Source organism: Urocitellus parryii, chromosome 1, assembly GCF_045843805.1.
Source record: "Urocitellus parryii isolate mUroPar1 chromosome 1, mUroPar1.hap1, whole genome shotgun sequence".
Classification (NCBI taxonomy): domain Eukaryota; kingdom Metazoa; phylum Chordata; class Mammalia; order Rodentia; family Sciuridae; genus Urocitellus; species Urocitellus parryii.
In genome coordinates this window covers 230,180,299-230,203,469 of record NC_135531.1, presented here as the reverse complement: position 1 = coordinate 230,203,469, position 23,171 = coordinate 230,180,299, and the positions used below count along the sequence as shown (strand labels likewise).

Below are 23,171 nucleotides of genomic sequence, written 5' to 3'. Positions count from 1 at the left end.
TAAAATGGGACATTTAATCAAAGGAAATTTTTTACAAAATGCTATTAAGCAAGCATATTTGAAGACAGTGGAATCTCAGTTTTCTTAGCAATAATGACAATAGCTCGAGGGAAGTGGTGAAGCACAGGAGTTTTGGAATCAGACACACTGCATTTGGTTCTCAGCACTACTGTCTAAGAGCTGCCTCATATTTTACCTCTTCAGTTATTTGTTCTGCAATCCCAAAATGTGGATAACGATTCCTATCTTAAAACATTGTTGTTAGGACAAAGTGAAAAAAGCTTAGCATGCTGTTTGCCGCTTTGTGAGGACTCAGTAAAAAGTGATGAGAGTAGTCCATGGTGAAAGGCTGGAATGTGGTATGCCAAGACTTCACGAGAGGCAATCTCAGAGCAGTGGGCTTTAATTTTTCTTTTATGTTTTCTTTTATATATTTTCCCCAAATTTCAAAATATGTTTTAGTCAATTGTTAAGGAAACTATCGTGGCTTTTATAGACACTCATCCAAAGCTCTTAAGGAGATTGTCTTCCCCTCCTCTGAGCTGAGTGCAGGCTTCCTGATAAATGGGGAGCTCTCCTCTAGGATAGCTTCTTTCCCTGAGCCTCTGTACCTTCAAGAGTGTGCTTCTAGGACTTTCCCCAACATTAAGTCCAATCAGCAAATGACTAGGTGGGAGAGACAGAAATGAGCAAAAGAAATGCGAGGTTTTTATGGGCCAAGTTGGAAATGACACATATTCCTGCTCAGATTTTGTTTTGCCTTTCTAGATCTGAAGCACAGGCATGTGTTCCTATCTAACTGCAGTGTGGTTTCACCATGCCCTAGTCCCATGCAGTCACTGCATTCTGCTCAAAGGCTAGGGGCTTCAGTCGTGAAGTGGCCTCTCCAGTAGGTCCTCATGGTTTTTACCTACAGTAAGATTTGAGAGAGAAACCAGTGAGGATTTAGGAGAGGGATTGGAAAGGTACAGGGAAAAGATTCTTACCTTTTCCCCACATTGTTGAGAATGCAATGGAGACTGGGACTTGAAAGCAGGAAATTTGGTAAGGAGATTGTTACCTTTAAGCTTAAATGTCTGAGGTTACAAGGTGAAGGGTTGGGATCAGACCTGGACACATAATTTGTGGCATCCAGGAAAAATGGGACAAGGAAGTCAAGCTCTTCTTCTCCCAGGTCAGTCCCCCAACACATGATAGATGGACAGTCCCAAAAGTATTGCAGTCTCTGTGCCAAAATGAGCGTGTTACCTGGAACAGGATGGGAAAGAGCCCCTATAGAATCTAATACTGAACATGCCAGAGTGCTGCCAGCCAGGGGTAGGGACAACCAGGCCTTGACCCTTGTCTAAAACACAGAAGGGCTCCTGATCCTTCCCATACAGACCCAGACTCCAGCTGGGGTTGGGAAGGCAACAGTAGAATGCAGGCCTCTCTGTCAACCTGACCCTATTGCAGTCCTGAGTAGAATGAGAAGGAGTCATTGGGTTGGTGTGGGGTGCCAGAGGCTGAGAACCTATTAGGAGGCTGAGCTATATATGAACCCTTGAAGCATTCCCCATCACACTTAATGTTCAAAGCATAAAATCAAAAATAAAATTATTATGCATTTCAAGACAATGACTATAAAGCATTAAACTTCAAGGTGGGGGGCCCTATTTAGCATGGGGTCCTAACTGCATTGGATATAGGTTCAAAAAGGTAGCCTGGGATGGAGCCTACACTATGACTTTAATTGTAAGAATGAATAATAAGAATAGAAGCTCATTTTTTTTCTACTTATTCCCACAGTACTTTACCCATACAACTCCTATTTATTCTACTTTTGGTCATTTAATTTTGTCTCACCTGTCTTTCCATTGAACAGCTATATACCTAAGGGTATATAGCTTTCTTGGCTTTAGGCACTCTGTGTGTGGCATTGTGCCTAGCACATGGTAATTTAGTATTCAGTAAATTTGTTGTATTAGCTGAGTACAGTGACACACATTTATAATCCTAATGTCTCAGGGGACCATCCTTAGCAATTTAGTGAGACCCTCAGCAACTTAATGAGATCCTGTCTCAAAATAAAAACTAAAAAGGAATGAGGATATAGCTTAATGGAAAAGCACTCCTAGGTTCAATCTCTAGTACCAAATAAACTAAAAAATAAATACATGTGATATGAAGATATGTGGGAAAGGAATGTAATTGAGAATTTGGTTCCAGGGCAAGTAGCTTAAGTACCAGTGCTGTACTAAGTTCCAAGATGAGGGTAGGACTAGGGACTTAGCTAGTAATCCTGAGCTAGGCCTCTTACAGGCCAAGGGTCTTTTCATTTTCTCTTAAATAGGGGTGTGTGGATATGGAATCATGTATGGATCATTTTCTAGGCTGTGAATGTTAGAGAGACGCAGGCACAGGGAACCAAGCAATTCATCTTTTACCAGAAGACAAGAGGAATTCTCAGGGAGAATGAGAGCAGGAGAGGGAGGTATCAGCTAGACTCTCATATAACTGGGCTGGGGATTTGGGAAAACAGTAATGTAGTTAACAGCAGCTTTGGAACAAAGGAGGCAGATTCTGTTTTTTCATGTTTGTTTAAATGACAGTGGTGCTATCTTTTAGGCAAGGCAGAATGATTCGCTAGGGAGTGTTAAAGGTCAGGCTGGGAGCTCTCCTATGTGGGGTGGAAACTTAAGGCGAGTTCATGCACGCACAGAGTCCAGAATCTAGCCGTTGATGATAGCAGATGCTCTGCGGCTGCCACCACCCCCACTTTCCAAAGGTATTTATGTTTCTTTAGGCTGTGCTTGTTTCTGGGAAGCATCCTCCAAGATTATCAGATTTCCTTTTGGTCTTATTTTATTTAGAATATCTATATTACCTGTGAGAAGTATGCAGTTCTTCTAAAATCACCCGTCACCAGTTTTGTTAAACAGCTAAAGAGTGTATCCAAAGACACCCATCACAATAGGTGATGTTCCAAACCTAGGGCCTCCGTAATAGCAGAGCCTCCACAAGACATTTGCCTGGCATGATCCAGAGTTCTCCCCTTTTCCTTTGTCTTCCTGCAGTGCCTCTCTTCCCTCGGTTTCTTTGTCTGGTGCTTTCCCTTTCTCCTTTGCTGACATCTCACACCTGTTCCATTTGGGTAATAGCTTCCCCTCCCTCCTCCACTACCCCCCCCCTTTCCTGTTCTTCCTCCCCTCCTATCCTTCATCTTTCCTCTCTTTCCCCTCATCCCCTTTTCTCTTTTCCTCATCCTCTTCTTGCCCCGACTGACTTTAATATAAAACCAATATTTCATGAAAGTAAGATTTCATTTCTGGTTTTTAATTTTAAAATTAAAATTTGAAATCTCCTAGGCCTCCCTCAGAAAACAACTAGGTTTCGTTTTCACTGCCATGTGGCCTATGATTGTATTCTTTTCAATTTTAAAATCAGATACATGAAATATTTGTTTTTCTTCTTTAAATACACAGAGTTTAATTACATTTTAAACTGTTACCCATGTGGCTCTTGATTGTAATTTATTTCCTGTGGGTCAATGCCTTGTAATATAAAAAGGACCTTGCCCCTCAAGAACATTGTAAGTAGAACAAGTGACAGGGAAATTGGTATTTAAACCCTTGTATACAACATCCGGGCTTTTATTAAAATGAGAACAATGATAAATATTCTTTCTTTAGTGTATCTCTTAGCCTGGTACCCACCAGGAACTCTTAGCAACAGCAACATAGAAGCTGCCATGCCAGCATTTCTCAGGCTCATTGATTGTTTGAGGTCTTGTCTCTGGTAACCTAAAGTTCCTGATGGTGAATGTCCCCTGTAGGGGCTTTTATTTATTTTTTCCTTTTTGTACACAAAAAGAAATATTTTCCATCTTCTTGAATCCACCAGGAAGCATGTGGGATTTAATCACATCTATTATTATATTTTTCTTCATCAATGTTTTAAAGTTCAAAAATTTGCTTATTCATTTTTAAAACTTAGCCAAGAACTTGCTGCTGCCCTTCTGTGACAATCCATCAAAAGGAAAGCCAGCCAAAATTTAGAAGCTGGGTTGCTGTTTCTTAAAGCTGACATTTTCTCTTGACTGAAAAGTACTTGCCACCTTAACATCTATATCTTTTTTCATTATTTCTACCAGAATGCAATCCCTGGGCTGTGTGTGAAAGTGTATTTACTTTTTGTCACCCCAGCTTTATGGGAGGTATTTGTTTTCTTCCTTGATAAAGGACTCTGTTCATTATGAAGGCACTTTTAATTCTCAAATTTTCTATAAGTGTGCAAAATTTAAAAATAGGTCAGTTTTTTAACATTCGAAATAGGTAAACTTGAATAAAATAAAAATAAAGTAAAATAGTAATATAATTATTACTGTTACAAAAGAAATACTATTTCTATCCTATTTGTAGAAATTCCATCTATAAATTCTTTAGCCAGTGCTAAAGAATTTGAACTAAAAGTAATGCTTCCTATATTTGAATATTGCTTTGTGTCTTGCACTTGTGTAGAATTATCTCATCTGATCTTTCTAATCATATGGAAAGAAAGGTGAAGTGGGTGTTATTCTTCCCCTGTTATAGATTAGGAAGCAAGTGTGGAGAAGTTTAGGCCTTTTCCTGAGGCCATAAGGCCATAGCGTCAGTTAAGATTCTTGGGCTTTGGGAGGAGCTAATGTATAACTTCTCTTTTCCCTTCCTGATACAACTGAATTGAGAACTAAGAAGAGTAATGTGCCTTAGTCTATTTTTTGTTGCTATCACAAAATACTTGAAACTAGGTAGTTTATAAATAATGCAGATTTATTTAGCTCAAAGTTTCATGGGCTAGGAAGTCCAAGAGCATGGTGGGGGTATCTGGTGAGGGCCTTCTTGCCCCATCATAGTATAGTGGAGGGTATCATATGATGAGATAGAGCAAGTATGCTAACTCAGTTCTGTCTTCCTCTTCTTATTTATAAAGCCACTAATGCCGTCATAAGGGTCCCACCCTCATGACTTAAACTAATCCTAATTATTTCCCATAGGTCCCACCTCCAAGTACCATTAACGTGTGATTTTGGGATTAAGTTTACAAATAAGAATTTTTGAGAAACAGGTTCAAACCATAGTAGAATATGTATGTGACACCAGAATACCACTTTTGAAGCACTTATACCACTTATGAAGCAGCTATTGGAGTGGGGGCTCATATTTACAGACATTTGTAATATTTGATTCCAGAATTAGATAAGTCTATCTTCCCAGGTACAGACAAAGCTGAGGCCACAGTTCTCCCCACATAAGTAGCCCATACCTTTGAAAAGTTACAGTATTGTAGAACAGAGCAGAAAGCCTGCTTCTGTGGACAGCCTGACTTCTGAAGAGAAAGGGAAGAAGGGGCTGGGCTTGTGCAGTTTTCCTAAGCCCCCTAATCAAGCAACTCACCTATTTCCCAGGGGAGAAGCAAGGTGTGGGTCCAAAGGCCTGAGATTGCGGAAAATCTCTCCTCATGGAATTCAGAGAAGGGAGATAAGTTGTTTCTCTTCCCACATATGTCATGCCTTCTGTCAAACAGATTGTTATCTCTGAAACGTGGAAAGAACTTTTACCACCCACTCCACAACAGTCTCCTTTCCCATCTTTTCTTCCTCATCCTCAGTTGCCCAGGCCAGAAACCAGATCATTACCTTTGGTTCTTTCCTTTTATTCATCGACCACATAAGACTTATCAGAAAGCTCTTTCGATTTGCTCTTTCAACAGATTTGCTCTTTCAAATCTTCCATTTTTTTCTGTACCTCCACTGTCCCAGCTATGTCCAAGTCACTTTCATCTTTCACCTCACTATTGTGACTACCTGTTGAAAGTAGAAGGCTGGTTTGCAGGAGGAACACACATGTGGGCTGTCCTGTACTTAATACCTAAGGAAATGTGGGCAGGTTACTTGCTCTCTGTGGACCTCAGAATCTTCATATATAACACGGGAGGGCTAGAAAAAAAATGAATTAGAAGACTCTTCCAGCGCTAAAATTCCACAAACAGAGAAGCCTGACAAAGTAATTCTGCCCAAGAGTTTTAAATTAGTAGCTTTGTAGATAGTTAATACTTGGTGTTGACGAGTCTGAAGTCTGAGCTGCTTGTAGTATTATCAACAGCTGCTCTCGAATGCTACTTGAGAGGTTCAGGGGTGCCTTTTTTTTTCTCTCTTTTTGTGCCAGGGATTGAATACAGGGGTGTTTAGCCACTAAGCCATGCCCCTAGCACTATTTATTTATTTATTTTTCTTTTAAAGGAAGTTAGTCTTTTTAAAAAAATTTTATTTATTTTTTATGTGGTGCTGAGGATTGAACCCAGTGCCTCACATGGGCTAGACAAGCTCTCTACCACTGAGCCACACCCAGCCCCCGTTTTATTTTTTTTTTATTTTGAGACAGAGTCTCAATAAATTCCTTGGGGCCTCACTAAGTTTCTGAGGCTGGCTTTGAACTCATGATCCTCCTGCCTCAGCCTCCTGAGTTGCTGGATGTACCATCATGTCCTGCCAGTGCTGCCTTCTGACTGAAAGTGTAGACTAGGTGACTTGTAACAAAGCTGTCATTGTATAGCAACATGTTGTCTTCATATACCTTTGGGATAGCTGGTGATAAAACATTCCTTGGTAATGCCATTGGGTGATATCTTTAAGAAAGAAATGACTTGGATTCATGTTTGCTTCTGGAGAAGAACTCATATCAACTGCAATAGAGAATATAGCCAACTGCTACATCACAGGATTTATGTATCACTGTGCTTTGTGCCTCTGAATCAAAAATCAAAGGAAGTTTTCCTACATAATCATTGCCATCTAAGAACATAAATAAGTCCACAAGAACAAGATAGGCTCTCCATATTGGAACAGTGGGTGAACAACCTCTTCCCTGAATTAGCAACCTCATAAACCCATAGTTCTATTACAGCTTAATGCTCCTCAATATTTCTGCCTTTTCCAACTGTAAACATTTTCAAATATCTCTAAGATCCCATCCATAGAGAACAAGTTACTTAGCAGTTAACTATTAAAATAAATAAATCGACCACTTGGTAAGAGCAACAGTGGGATGGGTTCATTGATTGAGAAAAAGAAAGCTGTAAGGGAACCCATGATGAACAGACTAGCTTGGCTATGTCAAAAGCATACCATATGTAAGCCGCGGAGCCCAACTTGAAACAGGCAGTCCATGGCTTTCCTCGGCGAGATATCATCTGACTTTCTAATTCTATATTATCATTCTGAAGTTCAATCAAGAACCCTAAATAGAAAGGAAACATTGATGACTATATTACAGAGGTCAACTACCTTCTCAACATTACATTTCTACAAGTTAGATAATTTACTCCAGGACTATTCCATATTGTAAAATTTATAATAAAATCTCCCAAAAATACCTCTCGAGTGAACTAAATTTAACATTATAATGGTACAAGAAATGAATTCTACTAAGCCTTCATGTTTACATTTTACAGGCTTTAAAGAATCAACAACTAATTTTTTTTATTAACAGAGAACTCATATCAATTGGACTAACCAAACCAAAGAAAAATTAATAGAGATAGCTAACATTTATTGAATATATCTTATATGCTAGGTACTGTGTTAAGATGTACTTGTTTCATTTAATTCTCACAAAGTTTCTATGAGATTCATAACATTATTTTTCCCCCTTTTATATGTGAGGAAGCTGGTCTCTCATACATTGAGTAACTTGCCCAAGTTATACAGCTAGTATCTGGTAGAGTCCTGGATACAAACCCCAGGTTGTCTGTTTTGAGTCTACATTTTTACTACTGTGGGAGAAATTAAGGGTTATATTTGAGTTCTCCTCATACTTCAAGGCATTATTCCTCTCTGTATAAGAAGGCAGTTCCTTGACAGAATATAAAGTTTATGAATATGTTAGAAAGCCTTCCAGAAGCTGTTTCATCAATTCATATCCATTGAAAATGGTAATTGATTATTTACATGCAAAGATTCCAACAATTACATCAAGTGTGAATAATTTGAGAAAAGGTGCCTTAGGAAACTACACATCTTGCAATAATTAATGGGTGATACATTAATGCCTGTGAAGGCAAAATAATTGTAGTAGTAGTAATAAGGAGCTTACCATGTGCCAAGTATTATTTTAAGCTCTTGTATTAACTCATATATTCCTCATAGCAATCTTATGAACACAGTCTATTATTAACCCAATATGGTTGAAGAAACTGAGGCATGGATGGGTTAAGTAATTTCTTCAAGGTCACACAATTATTAAGTTGGAGAGCCAATGTTTGATCCCAGATTGTTGGAGCCATATTTTGTGATCATAAGCATCATGACCTGCTGACTGTTCTGGTGTGTATAAACAATGAGCAAGGATCACAATGCCCTTTACCAAAGCTGTGAGAAACTTTAACAAGGGCTAAACTATAATTTCTTAGAGAAGCTGTGTAGTGACTGTGTGACATAGTTTCTTTAAACATGAAAAGCTTTCATTGTTTTTTTTTTCATCCCAACTGGTCCATACTGTACGAGCACCTGCTGGGGAAGGAGTACATTCATGGGAATTAACTGGATGAAAATATTATGAGGTTCTGCACCACATGTTAAAGGGAGGAGAGTTTTCAAAGCAGAGTTAAGATTTTTTGTAGATGCTCTTTGTAGATCTTATAATTGTGTATATACATTGTAAAGCAAGAGCTGGACATATTGCCCCAGAGAAAACCTAAAGCTCTGGTATGTATAAGCAAGCAATGTATACTATTCTCTTTATTGTAAAACTTTCTCAAAACTATAAGTGAACACTCAGTAGGGCACTAAAGCCAAATCAGAGGTCCATTCTTCCAATGGCTCTTTGTTGTTTAGCTAGAGGGAATGTATTTTGGATGCATTGAAGCCCTAGCCTTGGATCATTTTGATTGCTGGGGGTAGATACCCACTAAAGCAATAAAAAAAATACCAAGTGGGTTAGGACAACATATCAGAATTAACATCTTAGGAAATCAAGAAAAGAAGGAAATTGATGAGCCTTGTGGGGTCAGGATATGGAAAATAGAGAGTTTGTAATTCTCCTAGTCTGATTCCTGTTCGATATTTTGAATGTTATATATTTATGTAGTAGCACTTTATGAATACTTGAGCTTATATATCCCAATTTTTCCTGACTGTTGTAAAAGGTGGTAATTATTATTATTCTCACCTAGAGGATGAAGAAATTGAAGCTTAAAGAAGTTAAATGGCCCAGAATTTTGGAGCTAAAGTAGCAAAGATGGAACAGGGAATTCAAACTTTTTAGCATCACATCCAGTATCTTTTTTTTTTTTTTTGAACTGGAGATTGAACCCAGGGGCACTAAGCCACATGCTCAGTCCTTCTTTTCTTTTTTCCTCAGTACTTTTTATTTTGAGACAGGGTTTTGCTAAGTTGTGTGGCGCCTTGCTAAGTTCTAAGGCTGGCCTCAAACTTGTAATCCTCCCACCTTAGCCTCCCTAGTTGCTGGGACTATAGGTGTGTGCCACTGTGCCCAACACATGCAGTATCTTTTGTACCTCCCAGGAACTTCATATGATATCATGATTATGATAGGTTTAATTTAAGAGATTACATAAGGAAATCACACATGCACACACATGCACGCACACTATGCTTTTGGAACAAAGTATCACAATTCTAGCTTCATTTTATCAAAATTATATCATTTCTATGAAATGGACTGCATTTGGGCAAAGATATTTGTAATATCTTTGATATCTTTGATATGCCTGATCTTCAAGCTTTCAGGGGGATACTTGATTTCTTCTTTTCCCTTTGGTGGAAGTCAAGCTTTGCTAATACATTTAATCACAGACTAGAAAAAACAAAGTGACCTAGTGTTGAACTGGCTAACAAGAATGACAAACAGTACTAACTTCTCTCTGTTTTAGTACATTAGGTTGAACATAAACTACTGTTTGTCACCATTCAGCAGGTCTCTTTGTAGGTTTTGAGCTATTTAACATCAATATGTGTAAAGGCTCTGCACACAAATTGCTGACTCTAAAGTAGCATGATATGGTGAAGAGGCCAAGCTTTAGACTCAAGCACTTATGAGTTAGCATCCTGGTGTAATTAGTGGTAAATTGCTTCATTAGACAAGTTATGGAGCTCCTCTTAGCCTCAGGTTTCTCATGTGTATAATGGGGCCAAAAATACCCACTTTGTATGGCTGTTGTGAATATTCTGTGTACGTAAAACATTGCCATAGATACCTGGTTACATGGTAGGCCATGATTTCTAGTATCTGAGGAATCATTAAGTTCCATAATTACCTCAATTCCTTTACAAGTTAAACTGATCACAAGGTTCATTTAGTTCTTATTTTAAAGGCTAGCTGTGCTGGAATAATTGGTATGATGCAAGAGCAAAGTCACAAAAGGTTTCTCATAGAATGTATATCACATAAAATTGATTAGCCATACAGTAATATCTTCCAATATGCATACAATTTTATTAATTTTTGATTAGCTACCTACACTTTCACATTGAAGATATAGATGGAAAGTTCTGTGTTAAACTTTTTATAATATAAAGTAAACAACATAGTTAACTAGAACTGATTTATTTAATTATATGTGTCTTTAGAATTGTTGATAGAAACTTTATGTGGTGTGTATGTAGCCAGCTGAGGCTGTTTAAGGGAATAGCATTGTTAATAATTGTCCCCTCTCCTTACACAAGATATAATGCTTACCACCTAGACCTCTGTAGAAACAGAGATAAGGAACATTAATATTTATACAGTTCCTTTAAATTATTTTTGAAGAAAAAATGAAAAAGCCTTTAGGTGGGAAAATTACTTTTGTGTGATCACCTAAACTTTTGGACAGATAATAAATATAGGTCTTCTCAGAAATTTATGCTTAAGGCAGTTCTTTTAATCACAGGCAGGTTCATCTAACTGCCTGTGACATCTAGAAGAATAGTGCTAGAAATATTATCTCTCATGGAAAAAAAGAGATGGCAGTTGTGAAACTGGTCAGACAGTACTTAAAATTGGGAATTAAGACCCTTTGTCATCTCTCATACAAAGTATTGTGGAAAAGCTGGAAAATTTGTCATGTGGACTTTAAATAAATGTTGGCTTCTCTCATTTTTGAAAAAACATTTTTTTTCTTTGAAGATGGTTTATTTTAGTTTTTATCCAGTTAAAGGTTAATACTCTTTGCATTGTACGTTGCTTTTTAAAAATTATAAACTAAATCATATATCCTAGTGGGAGATTAAAATATATAGCATAAAGAATAACAATAAAATGAACATCCTTCTATTCACACCAGATTAAAATGTAAGACATTGCCTTTACCACTGAAACTTTCTGCTGTTCCTCCTGACCCCACCCCTTTGATTGCCATACCAAGTAGGGTGCGATTATTCTCTTGCTTTTCCCCACCTATGGTTTTGTCACTTATCCATGTTTTCCTATGAAATATGTAATTTCACTTTGCCTGATTTTATACTTTGTATAAAATGAAATTATTCTGTGTATTCATCTGTTTCTTTTTCTCCCTAACATTGTTTTTCAGATTGATTCTTGTTGAAATGCTCAGCAATAATTTCCGTTGCTGCAAAATGTTCCTTCTTCTATCACACTTTATCCTTTCTACTATTGATAGACTTTTGAGTTATTTCTAGGTTTTTTTGTTACTATAAATAATGCTGCTATGAACAATTTGGAAATATCTACTGGTTTACCTGTGTGGTAGGCTGAATAATGGCTGCCCAAAGATTAGCTGTCCACATGCTAATCTGTTGAAACTGTAAAAATGTTACCATACTTGGTAAGGGGGATATTGAAGATTAAACTAAGGATCTTGAAATGATGAAATTATCCTGGAATATTTGCATGTGTCCAAAGAGGTCACAGAGTTTCATATATCAGGGAGGTGTGTGTGTATGTGGGTGTCAGAATTAGAGAGAGAACCCAAAATATGCTGCTACCCTGGTTTGAAGCACATTGAAGATGCAGACTTGAACCATGAACCAAGAAATGTAGGTGACAGATAGCATCTAGAAAGAGCAAGCAAATGGACTTTTCTCCAGAGCCTTCAGAAAGAACAAAGCTCTGCCAACTTTTGTTTGTTTTTATTTTGAGTCACTAAATTTTTTAGTAATTTGCTAAAACACCAATAGGAAACATATAAACTTTGTAAGACTTTCTTTGTCATTATATATGTAGGAGTACAATTATTGCGTCAAGGTATAGGCACATTATCAAATTTACTAGTTTATGACAAAGTGTTTTCAAAAATAGCTGTACCAATTATACTCTTTCTAGCAATATGTACTAATTCCTGTTGCTCTGTATTCTTGCTAACAGTTTATACTGTCATTTTTTAAAACTTGCTAGTGTGTTGAAAATGGTATTTCATTGTGGTTTAAATTTAAATTTTCATTTTCCTGATCATTTAAGAACTCAGTCAACCAGTGTCCCCCTAGGAGATGGTGATAAGATCAGGGCAATTTATCCAAATTACAAAAAGAGCAATACCTGACGACTTCATGAAATTTCTTTTCAAGCTCACATAAATTTTCCCAGTATAAAAAGACTCTTCAGAAATGTATGGTAACATTAACATTAAATGATAAAATCAACTTTGAAAAATTAGGCAGTTATTTTCTAATGTTACCTCTAAGTTGTTTTTCTTTCTTTTTCTTTTCAGCTTGTTAAAAAACATGATGGGGGGGGCTGGGGTTGTGGCTCAGTGGTAGAGCACTTGCCTAGCACATGCGAGGCCCTGGGTTTGATCCTCAGCACCACATAAAAATAAATAAATAAAGGTATTGTGTCCAATAACTACTACTAAATAAATAAATATTAAAAAAAACATGATGGGGAGTATGTTGAAAGAGGTGGAGAAAAAGGAGATTCCAACTGAATGGATGCAACATATTTGAAAATACAACATAAAGGAAAACGTTAAGTAAAATAATGTATTATAAGTAGGGGACTTTCCACAAGATGATAAGATGAGCAGTTTTTGCATCATTCTGTCCTGTGATAGAGAGATATTCCTAAAGAATGCTTGTTTATAGAATCTTAAGTAGGATGGTGTTGGCTACGTCTGATGAATAATAAATTGTACTAAACCTGTTTTATAAGTCTATGTGATTTTCTAAGAGTTAACTGACTATCAATTACGTATATAATTTTTAGAATGTATTCACAATTGCTACTCTAGCTGCCATTCTAAGTGTTTTTGGGAAGTCTTTTTAGGAGTTCCCCAACAGAATTATGTTGCTGTTGTCTTTTAGTTGATTGAAATATTCTATTTTTGTCAAATATATTAATTAATTTCCCTTTAAGAGTTTTAACAACCCTATTTTCATAAAAAATCCATGCAACTGAACATGACTTTGACATCTTATGATAAAACCAGGTCAACAGATAACCTTCTGTAGTACATTACCTACACACAATGTGAAAATATGAACACACGGATGTTGTGCTTTGGAGTTTATCAAATAAATTCTTATATCCTTCTTGAACATAATGTCAGGTTTTCCCACAATTTGTTTAGATTTAGCTTGTGATAAAACTTGTTCAACAACCAAATTATGTAGTGTAGTACACCATTCTACTCAATAAGGGAAGGGCACTTCTATTATACGGTAGGAATAAGACCAATTTGAATAGCATAAAATTTTTCCTTTAGTAGAATAATTTTTTCAACATTCATCTGTAACCAGTTCACAGTTGCCAATAATATTTTGACTTGTTGGGCATCTTTTCTCTTTGTAGGAAAATATTCTTAGTGTCACAACAGTCTGTTATTATCATAAATACAGTAGCTCCTCCTTTGAGAAGATCACAGATAATTTATTCTACTCTTGTAGGGTTCTGCAAGTAAACTGAATGTTTCTGGAATTTTGGCATCATATTCACACAATCGGAGACTCTTAACTAGTCATTTAAAATTATCCAAAGTTCAGTTTGATAATCTTGATCTTTTGCTGCATTGTCCTCTTCAAGGTCAATGTGGAGATGGGGAAGAAAGATTTCTGGAATGAAAGGGTTTGTGATGGGGAAGGGAATGAGTATGGGACTAGTCAGCCCTAGGGATTCACTAGGACACGCAAGTATAATGCTGTTTCCAAGTCCTTTCCCAGTGGAAGGTGCCTGTTTTTCTAGCCTGGGCAGAAAAACAGTGGCTGCACACACTGCTGTGACAAGAGGACTTGTTTGTGTCATTGTATCAACTGGTTTAAGTTTGTGGAACTTTTTAGGGGAACTGACCATCTGGCTACTACTTCTTAGTTTCCAGTATTCGTCCTTTGGATAATCAAAATCTTATAATCATTCAAAACAAAGATTTTCAAATAGCAAAAAAAAAAAAAAAAAAAAAAAAAAAAGAAGAAGAAAAAAAAAGAAAGAAAAAAAATCCTATGTCACATGAGAGATTGTGATGTTTAACACTTAGCCATGGAGAAAGTCAGAGTCAGAGAGCTGAAAAAGCCATCCGTTTCACATATTACAACACTGCCCAACTCTAATATCTGGGCAATATTTCTACTCTTTGTTCTCTGATTTTCAGATAATATCAAGTTCCTTTGGCAGTCTGTGTAGCAATTCAGTTGGATCTAATTTTTATAATAAAGAGTTTTATTGCCCAGATAAGAGCTTAAAAATAATAGGACCATTTAGACTTAGGCTACCTTAGACCCACTTATATCCTGCCAAAATATACAGTGCAATGGTATCAGTCTTGCATATACTTATATTATTTATGAAAATCGACCTGCTTCCATCTTGACAGCTGCCTTCTGGTATAGCTTGCTTGCTTATTTTGCTGGCAATCCAATAACACAATGACTTCTCTTTTTGGAGAGCACTCTTGAAGCTGTAGTGCTGTCCTGTATGATATTGTCATTACCAAGAGGTAACTATGCTAATTTTACTGCTTTCTAAGCTACTTTTCTTCCTATCATTTTTCTCATGTCATAATAAAAATCACTTATGATTAAGTAAATATATTTTATTCCCTTTTACATATATATCCGTATATATATCCATATATATATATATATATATATATATATATATGGTTTTTATTTTGTCAATTTTCTATTTTAGAATAGTCTCTTACTGTTCTAATTAGTGTTGCTTTAAAATGTATTTAATATTTTTGTCATCATATTTTAACAAAAACTTTTTAAAACAAATTTCATTTTAAAATGCTTTAAAACTTTTAAAAGCAGACTTTAAGAAATTACTTTTTAATATTAGACTTCTGTTAAACAGTAGTAGTAATTTTCACATATTAATAAGAAAACCTAAATACATTTAAAATATGTAATTGAATATACACTATGCTACTAGAAATTATGGTAAATTGCTATAAATATGGAAACGGTCAGGACCTTACTGAGAATGACTATGATCATTCCATTTGGGGGCCACTTTTCAAGTTGTCTCATTTGACTGTGGTGGAAAGGACTAAAAACACTCTGTTGGAGGTGGTCCTTGTTAGGTTTTAATGAATGGATGAGACAAGCTGTCCAGTGTGCAGTGACATCTGTTTTCTTATTCCTGACTGCTTTTCATGCATCACTGTCTTGACCTTGGCCTTCCCTGTATTCTCTGGTTCCTGACCATTTGTCTAGCACCGGAACTATAGCTCCATGCTGACCGATTCCTTGTCTGTGTCTGCAGACTTCTGGTTCCACCTTACAGCCTCGTTTTCCTGATTCATTGCAGTTCTTGATGGTCCCATTGTGACAGGAAGAAAGGTGCTCCTGGCTAGCTGACCCTTCCCATATCACTCTCTTCAGGTATTGGCTTTTTCGGGACATGTTAATTTCACATGATAAAGCTTATAAAGCATGGGGTGGCATTTTCACTCTACTTACAATATATCTGCATACTTGCAATATATCTATAGTAGGTATCTGTGCCATGTATTAAAGCAGCTTAAGAATTTATCATTTTTCTTTTTACCACCTAATCTGCATTTTGGTTTCAGATGTGCAGTGTGGTCCTTCCACTTTTCTGTTCCCCACCAACCAGAGATGTACTTGTATTTAGTTTAAGAAAGAGAAATAATAATGATGACAGCATGATGGGATCAAAAGAAAAGAGCCTAGTTAGGAAGAACAGAGAAATAGGATCAGTAAACAAAGTTTATTTTAGCAATTTAATAAAGGAGGGATACTTCTTCAAATAACATGGCGATAACAGTCTCTTTCAAAACCTCATATTACATTTTTTATGGTGTCTGTTAACCACTAATTCAATTTGGAAGTCTTAAATGAAAGCATGCCCATTAAATATTTACCAGCTGGAGCCGACTTACGCACATGTACAAATTGCTCTACCACCAACCCTGCCAATTCAGGTGTTTAGAAGAGTGAAGCTTCAAAACATAAATATTTTTGTTAATATTTTATATAATTCATAATTCTTGTTGTTTGTGAAAGAAATCAGAGAGACAAGATTTTTGTTTCCTGTAGAGTAATGACATTCTGCAAAATACATACTAAGAACAGTGATAATTTTGTACATTTTCCAAACAAGAACTCAATTAGGAGGCCCAAAGCATTAGCTATCATTACCATATGCTGTGTCTTTGTTTTTACGCAATCACATATCAAGTCTTCCATCAATTCAGAATAATTAGTTGTTCTTTCTATGGAGAAAGGCTGAATAATACATCTCAAATCATTAAAGACTAATCAAAAATTTCAAGAACTTAGCCTTCCAAGTATTTTTCTGTAAAATGATGTCTAATGATAATTTATAACTGTAAGGAGATGCTTTTATGAATTGGAATTAAATGAGTATTACTAATTGATGAACCAGTGAAAGCAATTTTCTTTTGAGCTTCAGAGATTTTGGCAATCTATTGGCTAGAGATTCAATGGATTATTTATTTTATACTTTGTATTTCCATTAGCTTCTCAACACTAAAACTCCATAAGGCATTTGAAAATGAACATAGATGAAAGATGTGTCTGAACTTTGTCTCCAAAACTTTATTTGGGGTGGTAAGATAGTGGAGTGATGGGAAAAGTATTTAGGTCCAGTCCATTAAGCCTTCAGGGATGTGGAAGAAAAATATAACAAAATAAAATAAAACTAATAAACCAATCCTGTAAACTCTAAAGCATGATTTACAGTCTATTTCTTTTGGACCACAGAGACCTTGGATTTATTATAATTCAGTGAGTCTTAGTCTTGACCAATAGCCAGAAATCAGATCTCCTGCATACCCCTCCTTAGGATTTAATTGGTGAAGGTTGGCCTAAGACATCCCTTAGCTTCCCAGGTGATTCTGAAATTAGTAAGGGTTACCAATGACTAATTTATTGCAATGCACACTTAACAGTGCTTATAGGCTGAAGAAATACCACATATACATGTATCCCTATATCACTTTTCTTTTATAATTGATGGACATACTAAGTACAAATTCATTTGAAAGACTCAGGAAATGAATGAGCTTTTGTCATCAGTTTATTAGACTTGAAAAGTTTGAGCATCTTGCCTTTAAGACCCAATGTGGAGTTGAGATTATGGTTTAAGAAAAAATCCTAACAGGTTCAATAGTGCTCATAACTAGTTCTTGGCTTAATCAAGAGCAGAAGAAAATTTTGCTAAAGTGCTGGGGATAGAAACACTTCAATACAAGGGAGGATAAAAGAGATAAGAGGTAACCCATCATTGCTGTAAGCCTGAGACCTACCTGAGACTCTTAACCCTGGCTCCTGCTGTGGAGTGGCTTCTCTGAGAAAACAGAAAGAGGGATGGATTACTTTTGTGCCTCAAGACTTCTCATGTGCCTCTAAAATATTTACTTTAAAACATCATACATGAATGGAGTATAACTTCTCCTGGTTTTACAGGATGTAAATCACACTGGTCGTGTAGTCATATATGCACAGAGGGTAATAATGTCTGATTCATTCTACTATTATTCCTACTCAATACCCCATCCCCTCTCTTCACTCCCCTCTGCCTCATTCAAAGTAACTTCCCTAGCCTCCCTGACCCTTTATTGTAAATTAGCATCTGCAGATCAGAGAAAACATTCAACCTGGTTTATTTGGGATTGGCTTATTTTGCTTAGCATGATATTCTCCAGCTCTATCCATTTACATACAGGTTAGTGCCATCAGTAATTCCTGTTCTTCAGGTAATTTAGGGGATATAGCTCAGTTCTCTTGCAAAAAAGTAAAAATTGCTTTTGCCCTCAGGATTTTATCTCTCTAAATGTTTAAAATCATAGCTGAGTGTCACATATAAAAAATAGGTCTGCACAACAGACACTGAGGAGATCCCTGCACTTCTCAAGAGTAATTATGCTTAAAATACCCGATAGGAAAAATATTATGACATAAAAATACTCGAAGCAAGAAGAGCCCACCACAATCATAAGAAACTCATTCCAGATTTTAACAACCTTATTAAAGAAGCTCTTACCTTAATTTATTAGAAATCTTTCCTGTTATAGGTCATTTCTTGTTCTTTTGTCCTAAGGGAGATGAATAAAAATTGTGCACCATTCTCATTGTGATATTTCATTATAGACCTAGAGGCATTTGTTAGCTTTCTATTCCATTTTCCATTTTTAGAAACAAAAAAGCCCAATGTTCCTACCTCATTGGTCCCTTTTCTTTCATATCCAGCTTTCTGTGAATCTTTGTAGGTGAATGTGGCAAAACCCTGGAGATTGTTAGTTTAAAAGTTATCGATTGGGTGAAGTTCTTGTCCTTACCTAAGTCACCTTACTTTTATTCCAAATTCTTTTACTGAAAATAATAAATAAATAAATAAACATATAAATAAATAGATAGATAGATAATAAAAATATATACACAAATTTTGAGGTATCACCACTATATGGAAATGACCCATAGTCAACTCAACCTCAAAACATCCGTGGTGAAACTCCCCACTTTGAAATCTGTTCCCCACTCAGTGAATCACCCCACCACCCACCCTGCACCAGAAAAATGCAGTTTTGTAATTCTTCTCCTTTCACAACCTTTCATTAAATTAATCATTTAAGTCCTAGTGGTTCTATCTTTTTAATATCTTTCAATTCAGTCCATTTTCTGCCACCACTACTGCCACTAACTGCCATTGCAGCCCAGAGATGAACTGGATTTCTTGTTTCCAGTTCATTTTTTTACATGTGTTCAGAAAAGTCTTTCTAAAATCGTCACCCACCTTCTTTTTAAAAAGTAAATTATTTATTTATTTTAATCAGGTATATATGACAGCAGAATGCATTTTTATTCATTGTACACAATTGCAGCATAACGGACATTTCTCCCGTTGTACACAATGTGTTGCACCATATGTGCAGTCATACATGTACCTAGGGTAATGATGTCCATCTCATTCCACCATCTTCTTAAAACCCTCCAGTGACCTTTCCACCCCTTCCTTTATGATAAATTTTCAGTTCTAAACCTGGTCACCAGGACCCCTAATCAGCTTCCTCCTGGTCTTTCCTGCCCCATCTCTACCTCTTCCCACAAGAACCATGCACCCTTTCTTTCTTATCTTTAAATTGACCAACTTTTTATTGCCTGTGGGCTTTGAACATACTATTCTCTTTTTCGGGAAGACTTTCCTTACCCCTCCTCATTGTTTCCCTCCTTCTTCTGGATAATTCTTATTGACCCTCCAGGGATCAGCCTGAGAAGTTTACTTTCTTTGGGAGGTTTTCTGCGCCCTTGGGCTAGTGTGGTCCCAGACTTTGTGCCATAAACCCCATTTACCCTCCCATTGCACTCATTTGTTCTTGTTACTTGACTGGTGATATCTATTTTTTAATATCTTCTGTTATTGAACTTTCCTTCCCTGGTTAATGTTAGAGTCATATATTTCTTTAATCATTTCCCTAATTTTATTCATCTTCTAAAATTAATTTATGCCTCAAATTTGGGCTCAATTTTCTCAACTTTCTAAATTGGAAGATTACCCTAGAGATTAACATACACATAAGGAAGTGTGCACTTGCATCAGCTCTTCTGACCTCACATTAGATAAGATTAACTTGATTCTAAGGTTTGAATTAATTTGTGAGAATTATCCTACAGGGTCAAAGCGTGTCTCAAGATGCTTTATTTAAAAAAACACTGAGACTTCATGGAATAAATCTCTCTTTCTAGCTTATGAATGGGAAGATTGATATTTACCATATATATCAATATGGTTATTTTTTTCCTCTCAAGTTACAAGTTTACCAGAGTTGGTTGAATGGTGGTGGTGATGGTGGCACGGGGGGGCGGGGTGTAGTTTATGACATTTTTGTGGTCCCTGGTCATACTGAAGCATCCCAGTGTCTATTCTCCTGTGATTTTGGAAACTTCAATGTTGAATATTCCATAGGCTTGCTGGTTGGTACTCAGTTGGATTTTGGTGGAAATGAGACTTTTATGTTCTAGAGATGCAGACTGACATAAAGGTAATGCCTACTTCAGAATGGATTTTCAAGTTCAGGTCATCACCATCCACTCCAGGGATATGCAGCCATCTAAATATGTGCCACTCTCCTTGTTCTTTCCCATTTTAAGGCTTTCCCCATCAATGAATTTTATTGATCTCACTAGTGACTAAACTCATCATTTATTATAGTGGTTCTCATGTCAGAATCATATAGGAACATTTAAAAATATCAATATCTAGTACTGATTGATTCAATTTGTGATGGATTGGAACGAATACAGGCATTGGTCATTTTGGAAACTCTCACATACAGTCAGTCATCAAAGGATGTACCTAACCTTGTTAAACAAATTGATTCATCAAACTTCTTTGCTCTCTTCATGTGTTATTTTTTACTTCATCTCAAACTACCCCATCTTAGTAAATGGCATTTCCATTCATGTAGTTTCTGTAATTGAAACCTGAGACTCATTTTTCTTTCTCTGTTCTCTACTTTCCAACCAATTGATCAAAAAGTACTGTAGGTACAACTACCCACATATCTGTTTACTTTTATTTAACTCTATTTACCTTTTCTTAACCCAGACCATCTTTATGCTTTTTCTGGACTCCTGAGCTACCTGGTAGTTCCTATTCCAATTCTGTATGATCCTCAACCAAGTTATTAGTTTTTAAGAATGGTCTTACTTTTTAAAAACCAAATATTTCAAACATTTAGGTAAGAATAGGTTATCTATGTTCATGAAATCTTACCATCATACTATATTTGCTTCATATACCTTTTCTATAAGTGGGTGGAATAAATTTTTATTATATAGCATTTAATTAAAAAAATTATTTCGTAGAATGCATTTTCACTTTAGAGCTTAACATAGTGAAAAATGACATTGTTTTGCATTTTTATATTTGTAGGCAGTTTATCTTAGGACAATGTGCCAAACATGTTTGAGTTCTTAGTTTAGAATTTGTAATATTTTGATAACATCTTCAAGGGAGACCTCCATCTTAAATGAAACTTCTTTATATTAAAAGTTTTCCAAGCTCCTCTTCCTAGGATTTAGGAAATGGTAATATGAAATAGCAACATTTTCTAATTTTTAAAATTTCCCTAGGACATGTAGCATCAGTAGCTGGTATCAACTAGACAGAAGGGGAAGTTTTCAAAAATTAAACACTGTATAAATATTTTGCAAGGTCTTTACTTAAGAAGTAGCAGTCTTTCCTTTTGTCTTTCATTACCAGAACAAACATAGAAGATGTTTGGTCATGTATTATGTTAATAAAGCTGGATCCTCTTTTATAGATTGGTAAATTAAAAAGCAAATCTCATACATAATGTTTAGTTGCACTGTGAGTCCTGTGAGAAGCTCAAATCCTGTGATGGAAAACAATCCCATCAACTCACTGAAATGAGGAATTCAGTCTAATAATTTCTTTCTTTCTTTTTTAAATTTTTTTGACAGTCACAGCATTTTATTTATTTAGTCTACTTCATTCAATCATCTGCCACATTGTTCTGGGCACCACCAGTATTACTGTCATTATTAATGTCATTTGGAGACAGCTATGCTTTAAAAAGAATCTGGGTTGGATCTCCATGATACTTAACTCCTGGTCAAAATTTTTTTCTTTACTCCAAAGTAACCCCTACTCCAAGAGAAAGATCAGGAAAGACTGAGATATATTTGCAAAAAAAAAAAAAAATTATCTCCAGTAAAAACAATTCATAGCTCATGATCTCTCATGAGGGCTTTCTTTTTGGGGAGAGTTGTTTCTTATAAATGTTTGCTAATACATCAACCTGCCCAAGGAATCACAAAGGGAAATGAGGAATAGCTTCCAGAGAACAAGCAGATGCTCTCCAGGGAAGAAGCCCTCATGGCTCCTAAGGGTGACAGCACCATTCTGCCAAGTTAAAGGGACAGAGTTAGAGAACCTCTCTCCCCAAAGGCCAGTAGTAATAAAGTACATTCAGGATAATCAGGGAGGTAGTAACCAGCTGGAAAACCCAGAGGTTAGGCTCTCTAGAGAGGAATGTGGGTGTGACTGAGTAAGCTAGGGCTGGATGAAGAAAGCGACAGAAAACAGGAGAGTGGGGAACAATCCACGTTTCCGAAGAGGACCCACAGAAAGGTGGCACCACTACTGAAGGCATCCTGTGCTGTTCTAGGAGATGAGTGCACACGGAATGAATGATACAGATCAAGTAGAAAGCGAAGTGCTTCCCTCCTGTGTCAATAACACTGGAGGAGAACCACTGCTGATGCACAGGTGGGAACAGGTGCCCCGGGGAAAAGAACAGCTGCCTGAGTTGTGGCCCTGAATTGAAGGGGCAATCTAGCAGTGGCCATCACACTCTGCCTACCACAGAGCACTGTGTCCCTGGGTCTGTGTTCAAGGAAGGATCTCTGCTGGCTGGCAACATCCGGGAGACTGTGTCCTGGTCCTCTGCTCTTGGTTCTTGGCAGGTCCTTTGGGCCTTTATACAACTGCTTAGTTGAGGAGATAAGATCCTGCCTCACAGGTGCCTAACAAATATATTATGGAAGTGTCATTTCATTTTGGTTTAGAAAGGTGAGAAAAAAATTAGAAGAGATGTTTTTTACTCAGGAACAGGGAGCACAGGCTCACCAGCAAGCAAATCTAGTACTCGTTTCAGCCCTGAAGACAGAGAGGGACCAGCACCGCCCAGGACCTCCCAGGGGGAGGCTGCAAGTCTGCTGCCATTCAAGTTTTCTGCAGAACTCGGAAAGC

General features: G+C 36.7%; 1 protein-coding gene and 1 pseudogene across 1 annotated transcript in view; one reads left to right on the top strand and one right to left on the bottom strand.

Moving 5' to 3' along the window:
• The window catches only part of Pde11a (phosphodiesterase 11A), a 371,997-nt gene that overhangs the window by 15,955 nt on the left and 332,871 nt on the right, over window positions 1-23,171 (top strand). The gene's annotated exons all lie outside the window — the stretch shown is intronic.
• LOC144256625 (cytosolic 5'-nucleotidase 3A pseudogene) lies at window positions 13,432-13,901 on the bottom strand (annotated as a pseudogene).